Source organism: Onychostoma macrolepis, chromosome 23 (genome assembly GCF_012432095.1).
Source record: "Onychostoma macrolepis isolate SWU-2019 chromosome 23, ASM1243209v1, whole genome shotgun sequence".
Lineage (NCBI taxonomy): Eukaryota > Metazoa > Chordata > Actinopteri > Cypriniformes > Cyprinidae > Onychostoma > Onychostoma macrolepis.
In genome coordinates, this window is record NC_081177.1 from 26,383,381 (window position 1) to 26,403,511 (window position 20,131).

At 37.1% G+C, this 20,131-nt stretch overlaps 1 protein-coding gene across 2 annotated transcripts in view; it reads right to left on the reverse strand.

The window, feature by feature from the left end:
• LOC131532473 (pleckstrin homology domain-containing family G member 1) overlaps positions 1-6,647 on the reverse strand; it is a 45,139-nt gene extending 38,492 nt beyond the window's left edge. For both annotated transcript variants that reach the window (XM_058764153.1, XM_058764151.1), the window contains exon 1: positions 6,448-6,647. The gene's annotated coding sequence lies outside the window, so the exon portion shown is untranslated. The remainder of the gene's footprint in view (positions 1-6,447) is intronic.
• Between the last annotated feature and the right edge of the window lie 13,484 nt (positions 6,648-20,131).

The window sequence follows — 20,131 nt, forward strand, 5'->3', positions numbered from 1 at the left end:
TCAAATTTAATTTAATATAACTTATAAATACTTTGAAATTGTTCAACTGTTTTTTTTTTTTTTTTTTACAGTATACAGTATATATATATATATATATATATATTTTTTTTTTTTTTTTTTTTTTTTCAATGCAATTTGTTAAGAAATTATTTGTATTTAACATTTCTCTTGCTTAGTTTTCTCTTGCACCATCTTGGATAGATGAGCTTGATAGATTTCTCTAAATTTTCCCTTTTGCAGGAGAAGTGCCAATCTTTGTAATGAATGTGCACTTGAGTGTATACTTAAATAGAGTTAACTTTCATGACTGTTTCCTAACACACTTAAGTACACTATTAAAAGAGCATTTTGTAATAATGTTAAATTAAAAGTTTTACTTTATATACTTTTTAAATCATTGTTTTAATAATATTTTGTTGTGCTTTAAAGAACACTTATTTTCATATATGACTGACATACTAAAACATGTGAAGTACTTGAATATAATTTGAACTGTAGTGTTTTTCAGTATTATATTTGGAAGTTAATATATATTAAATGTACTTAACTGCAGCTTCATTATTACAAATGTGTAATTACAAACATTTAAATACGTGACATTCAAGTTTCAGTGAAAACAACATTTAAAATATAATTCAGTTTACCATAAATGATCGTCAGTAAATTCAACAGTACTGTACATTTTAACCATATTTCAATAACGTAAAATATAAAGAAGTCTGAGTGGGTCAAAACAAGCACTCTAAAGTTCAGCTAATTGCATTCAAACTATAATTAACATGCAATAATTGTCTTTACATTAATTGTCTTTACAATGCAATAACATTACATTAGGTTCACATTTAAGTATATTCTTGGTTGCAGTTCATTGTCTTTTGTCATTGTCTGGCATTGTCTTCTCTACAAAGGTTACATGTGGCAAAAGAAAGCCTCTTAGACTGAATCATAATTATGTTATAATTTCATATCAGGATCACACCTATGCTTAAAATGTTGTCTACCTAGGATGCTGACTAGGTTTTGGAACAGAGCCCTGGAATGAGAAAAAAAGAGAGAAAATGATAGCAAGTTGCAAATTTCTTGTATTAGTCAGCAGGTTGAGCTGACTCTCTCTCTCTCTCTCTCTCTCACACACACACACACACACACACACACATTGAAACAGTAGCAGGGGTTCAGGCCTAATCAATAGCTGAGAACAACCCCACATAAAGACTGTCCCCTCTGCTCTCATAGAAATGCTCTCAAACAAACAATACACCACAGCCACTTCATCACACACTATCAGTCAGGGAGATTTATTCCTGCCCACTAACGAGCCTGATTAAATCATACACCTTAAACTCGCTAGTTATTTTAGTTCATTCATTATATCTAATTATCTAGATATTAGAATAGATATCATGACTGTCTTTTTCAAAAAAAATTAAATATAAACATGAAACATAAGAACAAACACACACATAAACACACACTAATTAACTAATGACTAACTAACTAATGTGCAAGTAAATGATCTCATGATTTCGTGAAATGATCTAAATTAAATCAAAATGATTTTGTGACTTAACTATTCATAAGAATGAGCAAAGAAATAATAATAATAATAAAAAAAAAACATTGAAACAACAATCTAGCTAGCTAGCTAACTAACAAACAATAACTCAACCTGCTAATTGTTGAGGGATTGAGTGATTTATTTATTTTTACTCAGCAATTTATATATATATATATATATATATATATATATATAATATCTATCATGACAACTCTCAGAATAGTTTATCATGGTAATAAATATGACGGTGTTTGACTGTATTTAGTCTTGGCAGAATAAGACTGCTAGAACTGCTGCTGCTGAGTAAACTGCTGCAGCCAATACATCCACAGACAAACTGCTGTGAGCATGTAAGACATACTGCTGCCACACAAATAGCATCAGACCTACTGAAAACAGTAGCAGACCTATACAGGTGGAGCTGGGGAGGTGGAGGATTTCTTTGCATCAGAAATCCTCCACCTCCCCCAGCTCCTCTTGTATAGCTCTGCTACAGGTAATGAACCATGAACCAAGATTGTGTTAAGGAGTTACAGTATCAGTCTTCACCAGCTAGAGTTTCATGACAGAACTACAAATATTTTTGATAAGTTTTGATTACTTATATTTCTTCATATAAACATTGGCCACTTCTTAAAAATATTTTCATATAATAATTAATCTTATAATTATATGTAACATATTTTAGCATTTTAATGATTTTAACAAAATATATTTTTAATTATATGTATTTATTTATTTACAATTTACAGCATATATTTATAAATACGTTTTGTCCAATTATTATTATTTTTTTGTTGTTGTTTTTTTGTATATATGTATAGGATTATCTAACAGCAAACCGATAAACACAGCAAACATTTAAATTGACACAAGTGAGCAATGAAATGAAGGCATCAATGAGCTTTCATGCCAACAAACAAGCAAACATCAGCATCACATCATTGCTTGTACTTATCTCATCAGACGTCATTCAGACATCTGTGGTCACCCACTGTGGACAGTTACTCAAAGATTGAGTAATGTTCAGTATTGGGTAATTAATAAGTGTGAAGTAAACAGATTTGTGGCTTTGAGCTGATTCAGAATTGCCTTGAGTTGATATCACACATTCTCCTTGGACACATTCAGAAGGAGACAGCAGAGGTACATGCTAGTACAAGTGACTCTAACACACCTTAAACTCACACACCCTCTGAACACCTAAAAAAAGCTATTTACACAATATGATAAGCAACTGTGAAAGTGATAATACCTTTTAATGAGCACTAGTTTAATGCACACACATACACACACACACACCTGCAAAACCTTATTGAACCACCTTTACTGACAGTAATCTGGATTTGTGACATGGCCAAACATTTATGTATAAATATGTGTGTGCACGTGTGTGTGTGTGTGTGTGTGTGTGTGTGTGTGTGTGATGAGCTGTATGCTGGAACTGAAAGGTGGGTTTCAATTTGGGTCACTGGATATGAATAGCCTGCCAATTGAGGATTGTCAAACTAGTTACTGAGTGTGTGTGTGTGTGTGTGTGTGTGTGCGCGTGTGTCTGTGTGTGTGTGTGTGTGTGCGTGTGTCTGTGTGCGTGTGTGTGTGTGTGTGTTGCATTATAGCATAAGCTATAAGAGCTTGTTGTCAGTTAGAATTGATGGATTAAAGTCTCTCTTACACACAAATCCAGCCCCATTCACAGTTTCAGAGTTTGAAACTGCAGTCTAATCCCTGATCACTCAAACAAACTGAGCAAAACCCCCATTTACCAGGAAGAGGGTGAGATTTCACACAAACACACGAACCCATTTGCCCTCATATCCTTACATGTGTAGTTCATGTTTAGTGTTAACCGAGGACATCCCTACCATTGTGTGCTCGGTATTATTTGCACCACCATATATTGTAATAAAAATATAATAAACCATACATACAATATAAAAACTGCACTATTTAAAAGTGCAGTTTGGACATTTACATATCATTTTTGCATATTGTAGTTTACCAAAGCTAATGTTACAACACAGAGGAGGAAATGACAGCACTACTAGATATACTGAATGAGCAGAAAACACACAGAAACACAAAAGTTCGATAGGTTTTTCAGATTATGTTGTAAGTGTTATGAAACTGAAATATATTAATTTGATGAAGCGTTACAATAAGGCTCAGTTTGTGAAATGCTGAATTAACAATGAATTATACATGAACAATATATATATATATATATATATATATATATATATATATATACACACACACACAATAATAATAATAATAATAAATAACAAATGTTTAAGTAGCAAATCAGCATAATTGATATCTGAAGGATCGTGTGACACTGAAGACTGCAGTAATGATGCTGAAAATTCAGCTTTGATCACAGCAATAAATTACATTTGAAAATACATTACTGTTATTGTAAGTAATATTTCACAATATTACCGTTTTTACAATTTATTACGTCAAATAAATGCAGTCTTGGTGACGGAAGGGATTTTTAAACATTTCTAATTAATATTACTTTATTTTGAATGGCCATGAATTCACACAAAACAATATTGTATTAATAAACTAAAATTAACCTACAGTTCATTAATGCTGTTAAAATTCATTCTTAGTTCATGATACCCAGTTTAGTAAAGTTAAACAGCTGAGCCTGATTGCAAAGTACTATCATTATTATTTTATAAATCAAATAGCTGCAGTCCCAGATTCTGACTGTGAAATATATTCCTACATCTGTTCATCAGTTACTGTGTGCATCACTGTACAGCACTCATAGAGACTAGCAATTCATGAATTTGTTTATTGAAATAACATTCCAATCAGTGCTTAAGGGTTGGGATTAGGGTTATATTACAGCTACATTAAATACTTACTGTTATTTAATAATCCAATTTTACTAAATTCTGGAAATGATTTTTTTTTTTTACACCAAACCATTTCAAAGTAAAACACACACAATACAGAGGGCTGGGGTGAGGGTCGCCAGGAAGACAGCTGTTGTTATGACAACAGGTTCGGTGGCAGGCCCTGGGATGTGAGGGGCGGGACGGCCCTCACAAAAGAACATCGTTAATAGACGAGTGGGTCCCTCACTCTCGCACTCCTTCTCAAAGAAGCACAGAAAGACAGAGAGAGAGAGTAAACACTCTGCTGTCGCAATGCACTATACGGGCAAATACAAGTTACGTTCGTTGTAGATTTGCATGCATGAATGTCGTCACACTCCACTAGAGCAGATGCAAATCTAAAGCAAATTCTCCTGATACATCCTAGTAATAGACAAGATTTCAGCAGGTGATTGAGTTTGTGTCTGTCTTTCTGTTTCTGTTTGCATGATTGTACTCAAGTGTGTGTCTGTGTGTGTACTTATATACACTATGAATGTTCCCACAAGGATAGTAATACCAGTAAATTCTGACATTTGTTGGTCCCCATGAGGAAAACAGCTTATAAATCATACAGCATGAAGTGTTTTGAAAATCTAAAAATACAGTGTGTTTTGTATGAGGGGATAGGGTTAGGCTAAAGCAAATACAGTTTGGACAGTATAAAAACCATTACACCTGTGGAATGAGCCCATAAAATATGGAAACCCAACATGTGTGTGTGTGTGTGTGTGTGTGTGTTAGCATTTTGAAAAGTGATCTGTTATTCCAGCTGTGACGTTGACCCTAGGAAGTGGATATGCCCTGCTGTAAGGTAGCATCAGTGTGTGTTTGTGTCTGTGTGAATGTTTGGTGATAAATGAAAGCTATTGTCCCTGATACAAACACACACACGCTCACTGTGCATTCTACAGCATGTATATTGAGCTGTGCTAGTTTCCTGTCTCTCATGTCACAACATTTCACAATTTCAGCTCAAATGAATGTTAACTGGCAATGTATTTGTTCATTTGGTAGCCGTGTAGTAAGTAGGTTATGGTCAGCCTTGTGTTTTCAAGGGTCAGTGGCACTGTGTGTGTGTGTGTGTGTGTGTGATGGAGGAAGGGAAGTTTGGCCTCAGATGATCACGCTGGGTAAGCAGTCAACAGGAGGTGGAAATGGTCTTCCTCTGAATAACATGGATGTGTGTGTGTGTGTGTGAGAGAGAGAGAGAGAAAGAGTCTGTGTGTGTGTGTATGCTGAAGAAAACTGATCATCTAAAAAACATCACAGATTCAAGAAATATAACAATAATTTGACACTGACTTTGTGTCCATCAAGCGAGTCACTTTAAATAAAGCAGCATATTCACACACACATAATGTGTGAATTTCCAGTATTTTATCTCTCTAACATATAAATGTTACGTACCAAATATTTGCACATCCAAGCACACGCAACCATGCAAACTCAGTAGCTCAGTAGAGTTATTACAAGACAAACATTTTGTCAAACATTTGTTTACCATTAAAAATATTTAAACATCATTAAAACAACATGAATATTAAGATTTGTTTTCAGAAATGATATGAAGAATATAATGATATCCTCTGTTTTGATATGCTCAAGATTTCATTTAATTTCCATTAATTCAAAAAAATAATACGCAGTAAATGTTTCACAGATATGCTCTGTGTGGAGTTGGATGTTCATAAGTAATTTTATGAAATAAAAAGCTTTCTAAATGACACCTTAAAGCTTACTAATACCACAATGCCTCAGTCTATACAAATAGAAACCCAATAAATACACATACGCACAACACAGTCACAACAAGAACCTGATAAAAATGAAAGCAAAAATTTTAAAAGAGGTATCTCTAATTACCCTATATCTATCTAAATGCCCTACTTCTATCTGCACAAGCATCAAAAACAATACTCGCTGCTGTCACTAAATGTTGTGTCTATAAAAATGTCATTCCTGTTGTAAATGAATGAATAACAACCATAAACTCACCTTTCAAACAGCTTTACCACTGTTCCCTGCCCTTTGGAGTGATTCACACAGTTTTCTTGTGAATAAAATCCTTCGGATGTTTAATTCCATGTCCATGGGCTCAAGCAGTCTTGCTTGCTGTCTGACACACACAAACACACACACACACAGCCTGAGACTGACTCTCCAAGTCAGGCTGAGCGTCCACCGTGTCCACACCTCTATGAGATCAGAAAGAGAGAGAGAGTGAGCGCATATATCTGATGATCTTTCTCCTGATGCACCATCACAAGACACACACACACACACACAGTCACTCACTTTCGTGGATGCAGTAACTGGATCACGGATAACGCTGTAGGCAATGCAAATTGTAAAAAATGACTGAAACAAAAAGAAAGAGTTTGAGAGAAAGAAAGTTGGAGAGAAACGGAGGGGTTAAGAAAGCGAGAAGCAAGCCAAGGGCGAACCGTCCTCCTCCTCGTGTACACACAATTGGGTCACTTTAAAGAGGCTACACACACAGAAATAGATCTGAAAGCGGTCTGAGATAGACGTAGAGATGGGATTTCTGCTCAGCGCTCAGTCTGGAGCTAATGCTTTGAAAACACACACATTCAGGGTGTAACTGTAGGAATCAGACTCTTGCTTGACCTTCAGTCAACAGAGGAGAAGAACTTTACCTCACACACACACATAAACACACACTAACGTCACCAGAGGAAATCGGTGAAACTGTATCAGACCCAAAACAATCTCATGGTGTAAAACAGGGGCATTGTTTCGATAAGTGTTGCACACACTCACACTCTTGAGGAAAGTCCCTCAGTAGAGTCCAACGGTCATTCCTGCTTCCTGAGACTGAAGTGTTTCCATCACACTTTGGTTTTTACTAAAACACACACCCCTCACATATTTATGGCCTTATTCATGACCAAAGATACAATGCAGCATAAATAATAATAAATGTCCTTGTAAAAATGGCATGAGCTGACACACCCGTGCGGGGCACACAGGGGCAACACTGTTTGAGATTGTGTGAGATTCAGGTCACTGACTGTTACTGTGACGTCTGGCACACCCCACATGGAAAACATACAGCTAATTAAAGCTGTAAATTGATTAAAAACTTTACACTATTTAATCACAAAGGTTTCTGTGATTAATCACACATAAAAACCAGATATTATTTTAATTATATCTGTTTAATGGCATTTTTTTTTTCTATCGTAACACTCTGGTTAGTAACTGATTACATGTAATCTAGATTACGTAATCAGATTCCAAAAATGAACTACTTTTAATTAGAGTATATTACATTTTAAAATGCTTATAATCAGATTACAGTTACTTTTTTTTATAGATTACATGATTACATATTATAAACACAGTGGCAGAAAATTATTCATAATTTATTGATTCTTAAATTTTCCTTTCTAAAATTCAATTACCTCAAGTAAGTGAGGTAGTTGTTAAGTTTAGATATGCATGCTAATGAGCAACTAGTTATTAGTGAATGATGTTCCCTAATCTAAATTGTTAGATTTAGAGGTATTATCAAGGCTAGTATTTCTAATATAATACCTTTTTCCTTTTTTTTTTCTTTCTTCTTTTTCAGATTTTGAGGACATAATTAACTAACTACAAACATCAACAATATATTTGAATAAATTTTAAAGGGGTCCAGTGTTTTTTTTTTTTTTTTTTTTAATTAGTTTTATTGTTTAATCTCGTTAAATCCCCTTTCTCAAATCAAGCCAATCTCAGATGCCTGTCTGTGTGACGTCACACAGACAGGCCCCTCCCACGATAGTTTGATTGTGAGTAGCGTTTCAGCACAGACTGGACTGGTGTCTTACCTCAGACCCGCCCTGAGTGAGCTGTCATAAGTCCGCCATTGTTTTGACGCCGGAGCAGATGTAGACAAGAATGGCTCCAAAGCGATTGAGGTGTTTTGTTGTTGGATGTAATAATGAACATAGCAGTCGTCATTTACTCCCGACATCTGAGCCACTGAAGACACAGTGGATTAGCTTTGTTTTTGAAGGGAATCTGCCTAAATGCGTCTATGTTCACGTGAATCATTTGTGATCCAGCCTCACCTACAGAAGAACTGAGTATAAGTTAATTTTATGAATCTTTGCAAATCGCCTTTCCTAATAACGTGCTAGTTAGCAAGTTCCACGGCTAAAGTAAACAGTATCATGAGAACAGAAGAGAGGGGCGGGGTCAGCAGAGCTCATTAGCATTTAAAGAAACATGGACTAAAACAGTTTGCTGAAAACAGAGCTGATTTAAACAAGGTAAAAAGGCTGTTTTTTTACACGACCATTGAGATATTTTAACCAAATTATGTTATAGACTTTTCATTAAGACCCTAAAGAATCATATCAACTTGTGGAAAATGGGCATCCGATGACCCCTTTAACATTTAAAAAGCAGTAATAATTATTGAGCATGATCAGTCTTGTAACAGAGGTGAGCTTTAACTCCAGACTGAGCTTATGCTGTGTCCTTCTGTGTTTTCTCCCCAGGCACCAGTGACAAGTAGGCCTGATCAGGACTAGACTCTTAACTTTACACACCTTGAGAAGTTAATAAGCAGAAAGCTGGTTCACTAGGGGTTGTTTATCAAAGCACAAGTCAGCTCTGATCACTAATATTCAAAATCTACTGCCAAAAAATAAAATAAATTAATTAATTAAAAAAAAATACTTACTAAAGACTCTATTAGCTGGTTCTGGGCCCGTATTCCTAAAGATTCTAAGAATCCTCTCAGAGAGCTCCTAATTTAGCTTAAAAGCGATTCAGGAGCAATCTGAGAGCAAAAACTTTTATCTTAGTGAGGAGGCGGGGCTGACCCCATTGCTAGCGATGACACAGTCTTTTGAAGACTGTGATTGGTTAGTTGTCCAAGAAGGAAATAAGAGAGCGCTTTTAAGAGTAGGGTTTATTTTAAGCTTTCACAATTACAGGCGTAATTTTTCCTGTTTTACCATACTCTCTCTCTCTCTCATACACACACACACACACATTATATATGTATATATATTCTTTATTTTTTATTTACCATGCTGTCATACTTAACGTATTTTATAGGAAATGAACAGCGACACAATAAGGTTCTGAAAGTGCTGTCAGGTCCAGACCCAAATCATCGCTGCTGCATAGTTGCATTTTTCCAGTTGCCAAATATGTTAATGTAGTTAATGTAATGATTACGTTAATTTCTGGCGCTATGGCATTTCTGCACGGTGTCTGAGATGTTAGCGTGTCTCTAATAAGAGCGGTCACAAACATGATCCCTGCATGATCTAATGTGTAGCGTCTTATTAACTCACTGTCATGCATTGTGTGCAACACATTTCTTCTCCCTCTTCATGTTTCGTCCATTTTCTCCACTGCTAAAGAAACTCTTAAGCCTCTTAAAAGTCCTCGTCCGTACTCCTAAAAATTTTGGACCTTAATACCTCTTTTAAGGGTTAAGATGCTTTCTGAATTACTTTTTTCTTTACTAGGATCTTTTCTTTAATTTTAAGGGGAAACACCCATATTTCTAAGAATTTTCTTACAATTTTGTTACTAGGAGCAACTCCTAGCGCTACGATTTTTCATGAATACGGGCCCAGATGTTTATTTGCAATTGGAGATAAACTATCAATGGACTCCCCTAAACTAGACCATCTACTGAGGATGCTAGTAGAGTTACATAGGGCTGGACTCACCACCAACCTGAAGAAATGCAATCGGGGACTGTACAAAGCACGTCATAATTGTTTTTTAGTTGGTTTCTTCTGTGGTGAAATGGATTAGATTTAATGTATTAGATGTAATATTTGCCAGATGAAAGATTTTTTTAATTTTACAGTACAGTGTTGTGGACTTGAGTCACATGACTTTGACTTGACTTGGACTCAAGTCACAAATTTGAGTCCAAGTTATTTGCAACTTGACCCAATCCAAGAAGACTTCTGACTTGACCTAGGCTTTGACAACAATAACTCAAGACTTTACTTGGACTTGAGCCCTCTGATTTGGAAAGAATTTATACATTCTAAAACCAAATATCAGAGTTATGGTCACTAGTGTGATCCCTGAAGCGCGAGATCACATCAGTTTCATTAGAGCAGCGTTTGCACTTTGGCTAGCACTTAGCCAGAGATCGACTCGCTCAACGAGCGCTTTTATATCACAACTGTTCAGTGTTCTCAAACACACAAATGTTTATTTTATGTTTCAGACATAAATACACATCAGTACTATTAAAAAAAAATGTGCAGACAACTATAAAGCCAACTCTGTTCTCCTCCCTGCCCACCAGCCACTTACTTTTATGACTTTTGAGGAGAAATTACTGAATTTATGAGCTGTAAATCTTATAACAGCATATGCACTCATAGCCCCCGATAACTTAGACCATTAGAAACTTATTTAAGCAACTGGAAACTCTTTTCATTCAGTTGATAATGCGCTGCTTAATAAAGTGCATGAGGTGATACTTTTATGCCATACTTCACTGTAGCTGGGTTTCCATCCAAAGCTGCAAATTTAACTTATGCACAAAATTGGAATATCGTATAAAATATTTGAAAATAAGCACCGTTTCCATTCAATGAGTCAAAGAGAACAAAATTGTCACTTCCTGATAAACCGGTACTAAATATCACTTGGAAATATAAGTGAAGCCACTCTCAAATATAAAAAATGAGCTACTTGCTACTTAGTGAGCAGACGAAGTTATGCAGTCATTGCTTTTAGAGGCGGATGGCTGCTGTTTATGAGTGACTATAACAACATTTCAGATGCTGTGCAATGAGATCTGTCCGCTTTAGTCAGGTCACATTAATATTTTGATGTACATGGAGGAATTTATTCGCAAAATGCGTTTCCATCTCCCATTATTCGCATTAACCCTTTTACGCAAAAAACAAAAATAAACACCTCAAGTGAGAGTAAAAATTATTTTGCGAATTAAGGGATTTTTTTTTCTCTAAATTTGGCGTTTCCATCACTCAATTCTGATGCGATACTTCACAATAGTCATAAAACAATGTGATTGAAACATGGCTAGTAACTGGTGCAATTTTAAGTGGTTGGTTTCTACCAACATCCATTGCTTCAAAATCGCAAACGATCTACACAGCACCGCATTAAGTCAAATTGATTGTCACTAGGATCTTATTGCATCACAGCTGTTTGAGTCATGGCGTTTTAGTCAAAATATCTTAGAAGGTGGCACAATGTTGCTATCAACCATTTGGAACCTTTTAGATTATTTAGGTTAAACAACTTGCTGTCCACTGATAGCATCACCCATTTTTCAGTGACTGGCTTGTTAAAACAAACAAGCAATTCATTTCAGATAAATCATTTGCAGGAAATGCATCATAATCATCTAAAATTTACTACCATTGTGATGGGATCAAAGTTATCTTGTTCTCCTGAGAGTGACTCAGTGATTACCCATCAGAAAGACTCTCGAGAGCCAATCAGCAGTGAGCATAAGTGCTCAGTTTACAGGCCAGGTAACTACAGCACAGCAGCACGTTTACATTGCAGTGGGAAGCTCCCCACTTCCCGCTCCGGATTTCTGGAGATTGGGAAGCATACAGGATGTGACCTCATCGAGGAAAGACCTCACTCAAATGTCCATTGATGGACACTGTGATAGTATGACCTCAAAACTATTTATAATGACTTATCAAAATCAACCCTTCACAATCATGTTGCTATACATTATGACTCTGAATAAAACACGTGCACAGGAGCTGCGCACAGAGAACACATTAAAAGCTCATTTTAGGCACAAAGGCAGAAATAGATGGTGGTTTTTAACACACACTTATAAAAAATGGTGTGGGTAAGCCAGTATTGGGATCCCATGTGTTTGGTATTAAAGCTACAACCACAGTCTCTAAAATACAACCCAAATATAACTGAAGTCAAAAGTGTATGTATCACTGCACACTGCAGTGGAGTTTTCAGGTTGGATTTTCTTTCAAAGTTTGCTTGTGCATATATAGAGATAACTACATTTTTATATTTTATAAAGAAAATGTGAGTGACGTTCATACAAAAATCAAAATTGTAATAGGTTGAGGCTTATTCTGAGTTGCCATGTGGTTTCTAAAGGATACTTAGTGGCTTTTAGCAAGTTGCCAGGGTGTTGCTTTGCAGTTGCTTAAGTTCTATGTGGGGTTTAATGCATTATGTGGCTTTTACTGTAAGTGGTCGCTTACTTATCCAAGTTAAAGGGTCCACCTGCAAAGTCTCTATGACGTTTCCAGATATGGGGGTTCCTAGATTCTCATTATCCAATAAGCGTTGTTTAAAATGTTTGACATTTGAAAGTTTTGAATGCTCCGAAAAGTCATTCTTGCAGATCATTTTCAATAAAGGAAGACATTTGAGTTGTGAATGTTACACTTCTTTTTCATATTACATAATCTTTTTTATCACATACTACGGTAAGCAAATAATTGTATTTTTTTTTTCTACATTGTGAACAATTATGGTATTCAGTGCTCTGATCTTTCAGATAAAATATTTTGGAAATGAAAATGAATACAAGTCTCTCCCTGTCCCAACAAATCAGAAATGAGAAAATAGAGAGAGAAACTCTGTAATTCATTTGGGCTTGGTTTTCTGCGTTCATTGTTGGCTGGACGACCAAAACCATTAAACAGGAGAGCACATGTCTGACTAATGAAGGGTTATCTGTGTCGAAACTGCTTTTAGACATGTATACACACTCACAAAGCAGTAACAGGGCCCAGATGTTTGTTGAACTAAAAGTATGAATATCTCAGAATGTGAAGAATGTCCTGACACGGCAAAATGAGTGACAAACAGACATCAGATGAACTGAAGATTTCATTCGCTGTATTTACAGACTTCCTTCTACCGTCAATAGACAACTCCCAAAAAACACAACTAACATTTAGCAACACTGACAGCTAGGGTTAAAGAAGTCACAAAACAGACGCCAGGATGTTGTATGTTGTTGCCAGGTGTTGCTAGATGCCTTCTACACTATTGCGGGTGGTTTGTTAGGTAGTTACATACTGACCCAAGTCAAAAGAGCCCAACCTCAAGTATGATATTTTGCTTCTTGTTTGCATTGTCAAAAACCATCATAAAAAAATTCATCAGCCAGGACATCTGAAGAATGTGTTTTAGTAAGCACTGCCAAAAACACAGGGCTTCTTCTTCAGAAAGGGCTCGATTATAGACATTATCCAGTTTTACTGGTGGATCTCTTGTCTGTTTTAGGTATAAATATTTGCTTGCACACACTTTAGAAATCCAGCTCATTTGTGACAGCAGATTGAGCATAACTGATATCCTGGACTGTGTCCTGTGATACGCAGATGAACATGGTGAACTGCTGCAGGCAGATCTGCTGTAGCACTGCATGCTGTGCAGACATGCAGGGTGTGTGTGTGTGTGTGTGTGTGTGTGTGTGTGTGTCACAGATGGTGAACCTGTGAGTCATCCCTCTCTGTTGTGCACATAAAACAGCTTCATAACGCTCATTCTGATCTCATATTTCTTGTCTATTTTGTTTGTTTTACAGAGCATGAAATCATCATCTATTTAATGTCACCTGTTTCTACAAGTTTCCTTCAGATGAGATCTCAACAGTAGCATTACTTCCCACAGTGCAGGCGGCCCACAAACAGGTGACCTATTATGACCAAAGCCCCTCAATGTATTCTATCACAATATCTCATAACATGAACACGTATGCAGCCCTGCTAGATTAAATCTCCTAACAGTGCTTGTCCACTGCAGCGGGAGAAATCACCACTCAGTGCCAATGAAAACACTGAAACTCTTCTGCTTTGGGCTGTGCTAGTGTGTATCTATCAGACTTGTAGACCAGACAAGACCAGACTTGAGAAAGAGCGCTGAAGAGTCTGAACATTTTAAAAAATTAAAATATTTTTGGGGGTGAATGAAGCTTGGATTCGCATCAGGGTCACTCAAACCTCTGCAGCGAACACACAGTACTCTGGTCCAGAGATACGATTGCACAAACGGATCATATGTGTTGGCACAGATCACAAAACAGAGTCCAAATGGTCCCAAGACCAGGACAAGACCATGAATATATGGTCTTGGACTTGAAATTGAATAGGAGTCATGACCGGTTTACACGGTAATCTATACCTGTTTTCAGTACATAGCCAATATCATCATCATATAGAGACCTCATGTAGCTCTGCCATTTTTCAGCGCTGTGCTTCTTGTCTTCTGTATTCTGTTTGTATTTCCACAGCACGAAGGTAATGTTGTACGAATTTATGAATGAACCGCTCGTTTTAAAATCTTCCCGGTCTACTGACATCCGTTTCATACATTGCAATGCTCATGATAACTTTTGTTAACTCTACAGTATGTAAATCCACTTCACCAGCTAATAATTATTCAACAGTGACGCTATTGAGCTACCGCAAAAACATAAGTTCAAAGACAAAATTCTAAAGACAGTGGAGCATTTGTTTCTCTGATGCATAAGGTCTATGTCAACAGTTAAAGAGACTGTGTTAGTTTAACATAGTGGTTCCCAACCCTTACCTGGACTGGAGTTCCCCTGACAGTAAACACTTTGGATGTCTCTCTTATTTGACACACCTATTTTGTGTCTTGGATTATTTATTAACAAGCTGATGAGAAGATTCAGGTAAATTTGATTAAGAAAATATTTAAAATGTTCAGAATTGGGAGTAATCCAGGACAATCCACTATTGGAAACTTCTGGTTTAATAAACTTTTGTTAAACCAGCTAGTCTAGGCAGTTGGATCATTTTACTGACTCTCATGTTCAGTCTCGTTCATCAAAATGATGATTTCGTTCATTTAAGTGGCTTTAAATGTTACACTTTTACCAACCAAACACATCCACCTACATTTTCCCCAAACACATCCACCTACGTAATCTTTACCATATTAAGTATGCATTATAATGCAGCCAAAGATAATTTACAGGGAACATAAATAATTACTTTACCTTCTGAGTCTTTGCTCATTTGTCACGTGACAGATGCAGTGAATGGATCGTTCATGAATGACCCATCACAAATCGACTGGTTGCTGCTTGCCATTTTTCTCTTGATATTTGCATAAAGGTTCACATTTCTCAATTTTTGGATGCTCTAAAGCACTCCTAACACGCTCCTCACAATCCTTGGTGTCATTGCGTAAGTGACTCCAGGTATTCTTGGGAAATTTAAATTTAGAAATGACATCATTTCTATCATGTGTTTTTGTACTGGGGTCCTTAAGATCTTGGTTACACTGCTGGATCTCAACAATGTCTCAGGTTTACCAGATTGAGCAATAAAATTCCCCTCTGGCTGGGGAATTCATTGAGGTACCACTTAAAAAAAAACAAAGTAATGAATGACTAATTACATTAGCTATAAAATTACAAACATTGTTGTGTTAGCTCTCTCCTCTGATGTTAGCTAACTACACCGAAACCAAGGTACTGTAAACATACCACAGAAGAGAGTGGCCAACAACCGTTGCTAACCAAGTTCATGACCCGGGTGCTCCCAGCATCACCCTGAGGGGACAATCAACAGATGAGAAGACATGAAGGTTTGTTTATGATTCTACAAAGATCAGCACTTTATTATTATTTTTCAAAAATCTAAACCAAACATGGAAGACCACAGGGGGCATGAATTTTAATCTTTTGTCTTGAAAAGTGACATTTCAGAGTTTCTTTGTAAAGTGGATCTGCAAGAACAAATTCATAAAATAAATTTCATGAATACTGCACGTCATGAATATACTGTAGAATGGAAGGGTTGCATCTTCAGACCTGTAGATTGTTTTGTTTGTTCTGAAACAAGGACTTAAATTGTTACAGTGTTGTCTTTCACGTTGGTTCATGGTTAATGTTTATGATATTCCCTTCATAGCATTCATCCATCAAGACGCAGACTGTCATTACACTCACACACACATTTATATAAGCCTTTATTCTAGCTCTCACAAATTAATTACTTATTTAAATATATTTATCAGTTAGCATGGGCTAGCAAGGCTTTATTGGGATGGCTTTCTTGCACATATTTCAGAGAAGTTCACAAAATTAAACTGCTGCATTTTATGCAACTTATCTCCCAATGTGAATTATGATCAAGCTTAGCTTGTTGCTCCGTTGGATTTAATTGCTTTCTCACCACAAGTAAACTGCTCCAAAGTCCATTTGGAGTCAGGCCAAGACCACCAGCTGATCTCAGAGCAATTGTTTTTGTGTGGATCCGATTCATACATGCCTAAATGAAAATGCAACAAGTTTCGAAACAAACGCTCCAAGCCAGCCAGGTGTGAATACGCCCTTCAAACTCTTCTCCTAAAATTTGGTGACATCTTTAGATCCTGCAAGCTGTTTGGATTGTGTCTTTCAGTTCCAAAAGGTCATGATGACATTCACATGGCACCCTGAGGCTAAACTAAACACAGCCACACCTAGAAGACAGAGAAATAGAGTAACACACGTATCTTTAATAGGGTCTCAGTAACACACCTGCCTTTGAAACCAAATCTCCACAGAAAACAACTGTAACGTTCTCCTTTACACAAATCACACACACACACCTCTTCAGACTTACATATAGTCCATCTCAACTCAACAGTCACACATGCGTTTCTGATCGTCAGATACGCTGCTCGGCTCATCTTTCGCCTCAAGTGTGTCACTAATATAGGACAGCTGAACCTTTAGCGACTAAATACAACCTATACAGCCTCTACTCTCTAAGCTCTCTGCTCCTCACCCCTCCTTCTCCGCATAACTCCCAAAGGTACTGTCACAGAATACAGGAAACTAGGACGAAAGACAGAGAGAAAGAGAGCGTCAGTTCTAGAACCAGAGTGTGAGTGCTCTCTTTTCAGAGAAAATCAACTAAAATATACCTGATTCACTCTTAACCATAGGTCTTCAACCCTGCTCCTGGGGATCCACAATGTCCTGCAGAGTTTAGTTACAACCCTAATCAAACACAACTGAACCAGCTAAACAAGGTCTTCAGGATCACTTGAAAAATCACAGTTCAGATGTGCTGAATAGGTTGGAACTAAAATTTGCAGGACAGCCCTATTGAAAATGCTGGTAAGGTATGTTTTGAAGCATGGCAGCTGGTTTGAGCTGGTTTAAGATGGTCCTGAGTTGTTTATAAGCTGGTTATGAGCTGTTTTAAGCTGGTCATGTGCTGGTCATGAGCTGGTCCTAAACAACTATCTCCTGCTCAGGGCCAGCTCATGACCAACTAAGGAACAGCTTAAACCAGCTCAAACCAGCTACTAATTAATACATCAAAATATACCTAACCAGCATATGCTGTTTTTTTCAACAGGGAGTGGGTCCCCAGGAACAGGGCTGAAGACCTAGGCTCTTAACTATAAACAAATACGATCTGTACACATCTCCAGATGTTTCTAGGAGTTCAACGTCTGTTATTAACTAGGGGTGCATTTACCAAAATCATCGTTAGCTTGGAGCTTCTTGCAAGTTCCATTTCTGTTGACGTAGTTCAACAATTCTGTATTCCGACATTTTCAAACAGCGTAGAAAACTTGTCTGGTTGGAACTACAGCCCTCAGCAGTTTGGAACTCTCAACTCTCAATAGGCAGACTAACGTGCAGTGCATTATATATCATTATAGAATGGCAGGGGACTCCAATCCTGCTCCTGCTTCCTGCAGGCTTTGGTTCCAAACCTTCTTGACCACACCTGACTTTTGTTATCCAAACAAGTAAGCCTGATAAACCTTGATTAGTTGCTTTAGTTATGTTCGATTGGGATAGGAGCTGAATTCTGCAGGATGGTAGCTCTCCAGGAACAAGGTTGGAGATCCCTGATGTACGGTTTTGGGAAAAAGGTTGTGACTAGTCCAGGGGAGGCCAACGTTGGTCCTGGAGAGCCAAAGTCCTGAGTTTTGCTCAGTTAAAAACTCACCTACCTGTTGCTTTCTATTAATGCTTAGACCTTGATTAGCTTGTTCAGGTGTGATTGATTAGGGTTGGACCTGAACTCTGCAGGACCGTGGCTCTCCAGGACCGACTTTGACCACCCCTGGACTAGCTAGTTAATTTCTCGACGATGCATTGTACTATGGTAGTTAACCAGCAAGTTGTACAGGAAATTTACCCTAGGTCAGTTATTATGCTGAAGGTCATGGACAAGTTAGCTTCAAACCCGAAATATACTGCAGTTTTTACACATATGATAGGGTTCGCTTAGAGGGCCTCATTTATATAATATTGCGCAGAAACCATCCTAAATTTGATCTTACGATCATCTCTCAAATATGTGTACGTATGATTCACAGAATGAACGTACACACAGAAAACGCACATACGCCTCTCTTTCAATCTCAAATGATCATGAACTTGCGTGCAACTGAATTGTTTCAGCTCTCTGCCTTGTAAAAAACTCCTAATTAATGTTATTAACATATAAAAGATCACCAGCATCATCCAAATCCTTTAATTTAGAATAGCGAGCTGCAAGAACAGCTTACATTTTCAAAAACCTGCAGTACTCCGACAAGAAAAAGTGTGTACGTCTGCACAGACCCTGACGTGACGCTAAACACTTTTCCACATCAAAGGCAGTTTTTACAAATATGAGCGTTGGCATGGATTTAAGCGTACACACACTCTAAGATCAAATCTGAGCATATGCACGCTTTATACAGTAAATGAAACTCATAGTGTGTGTGACATATGTCAGCATAGTTGCATGTGTAACTATTTGTACTCTGTATGCTCAAGTTGCACATGTTCCTTGAATTTTTTTGAACTAATTAGTTGGTCCACAAGGCCTAGGATGTAGCTTCCAGTCAAAAAGAAACTGAAGAGATAGATCAATAACAGCAAACTTCTCTACACAACAACAATAGATGCCCGTGTGGATGAGCACTCCTTTAGGGGGTTAAGAGATACACGCAACTCTAGTTCAAAGAGTACAAAGATATTTTCATCAGTTCTAACTTCTGGAAAGAAATAGTGCAGATACTGGACAAATATAAAACTTTGTCTGTGTGCACATGCTAAGCGTTAGCAACAAAACTGAAGCATACATTGGGTTTCAGCCACATACAGAACACTGATAGTCCATTCACAGATCAAACACAAATACAGAAAGACCTTTCCAGATCTGGTTAGCTCTGATTGCCTGGCTATTTCCTTGGGTTAAACTGTGATATTTTGCAGACAAAAAGGTCCATTGTCTATTGCAATACTGTAGCAATATATGAAGTACAGCTCACACAGAAGTCACTTCAAAACCAATCAGTTTTCTGTTGGTCAATGCCGCAAATCCGTGTGAACCTGTTGCAAAATCTTCATGGGGAAATCTTTTGTCTTCACATAAAATTCCAGATCATGTGGATTTCTACTGAAATTAGACTACTAGATTTCGCATATGAAACTTTGCTGGTCAACGGTAATAGTGACCAAACTGTAACATTATTAAGGTTTTTATTAGTTCACTAGACTCTTTAAATTACAAAATCAGGTAGAAAAGTCTGAAGTACTGCTGGACCCCTGTCTGTTGAGGGCCCTTAAAATTGCCCCAGTCTTCCTCCACATTATACCACCCCTGATTTTGAAGCTCACACTACTTCTATCCTGAAAGACCTTTCCATTATCAATACAAATCCATGGAGAAAATGAGTGGGATGT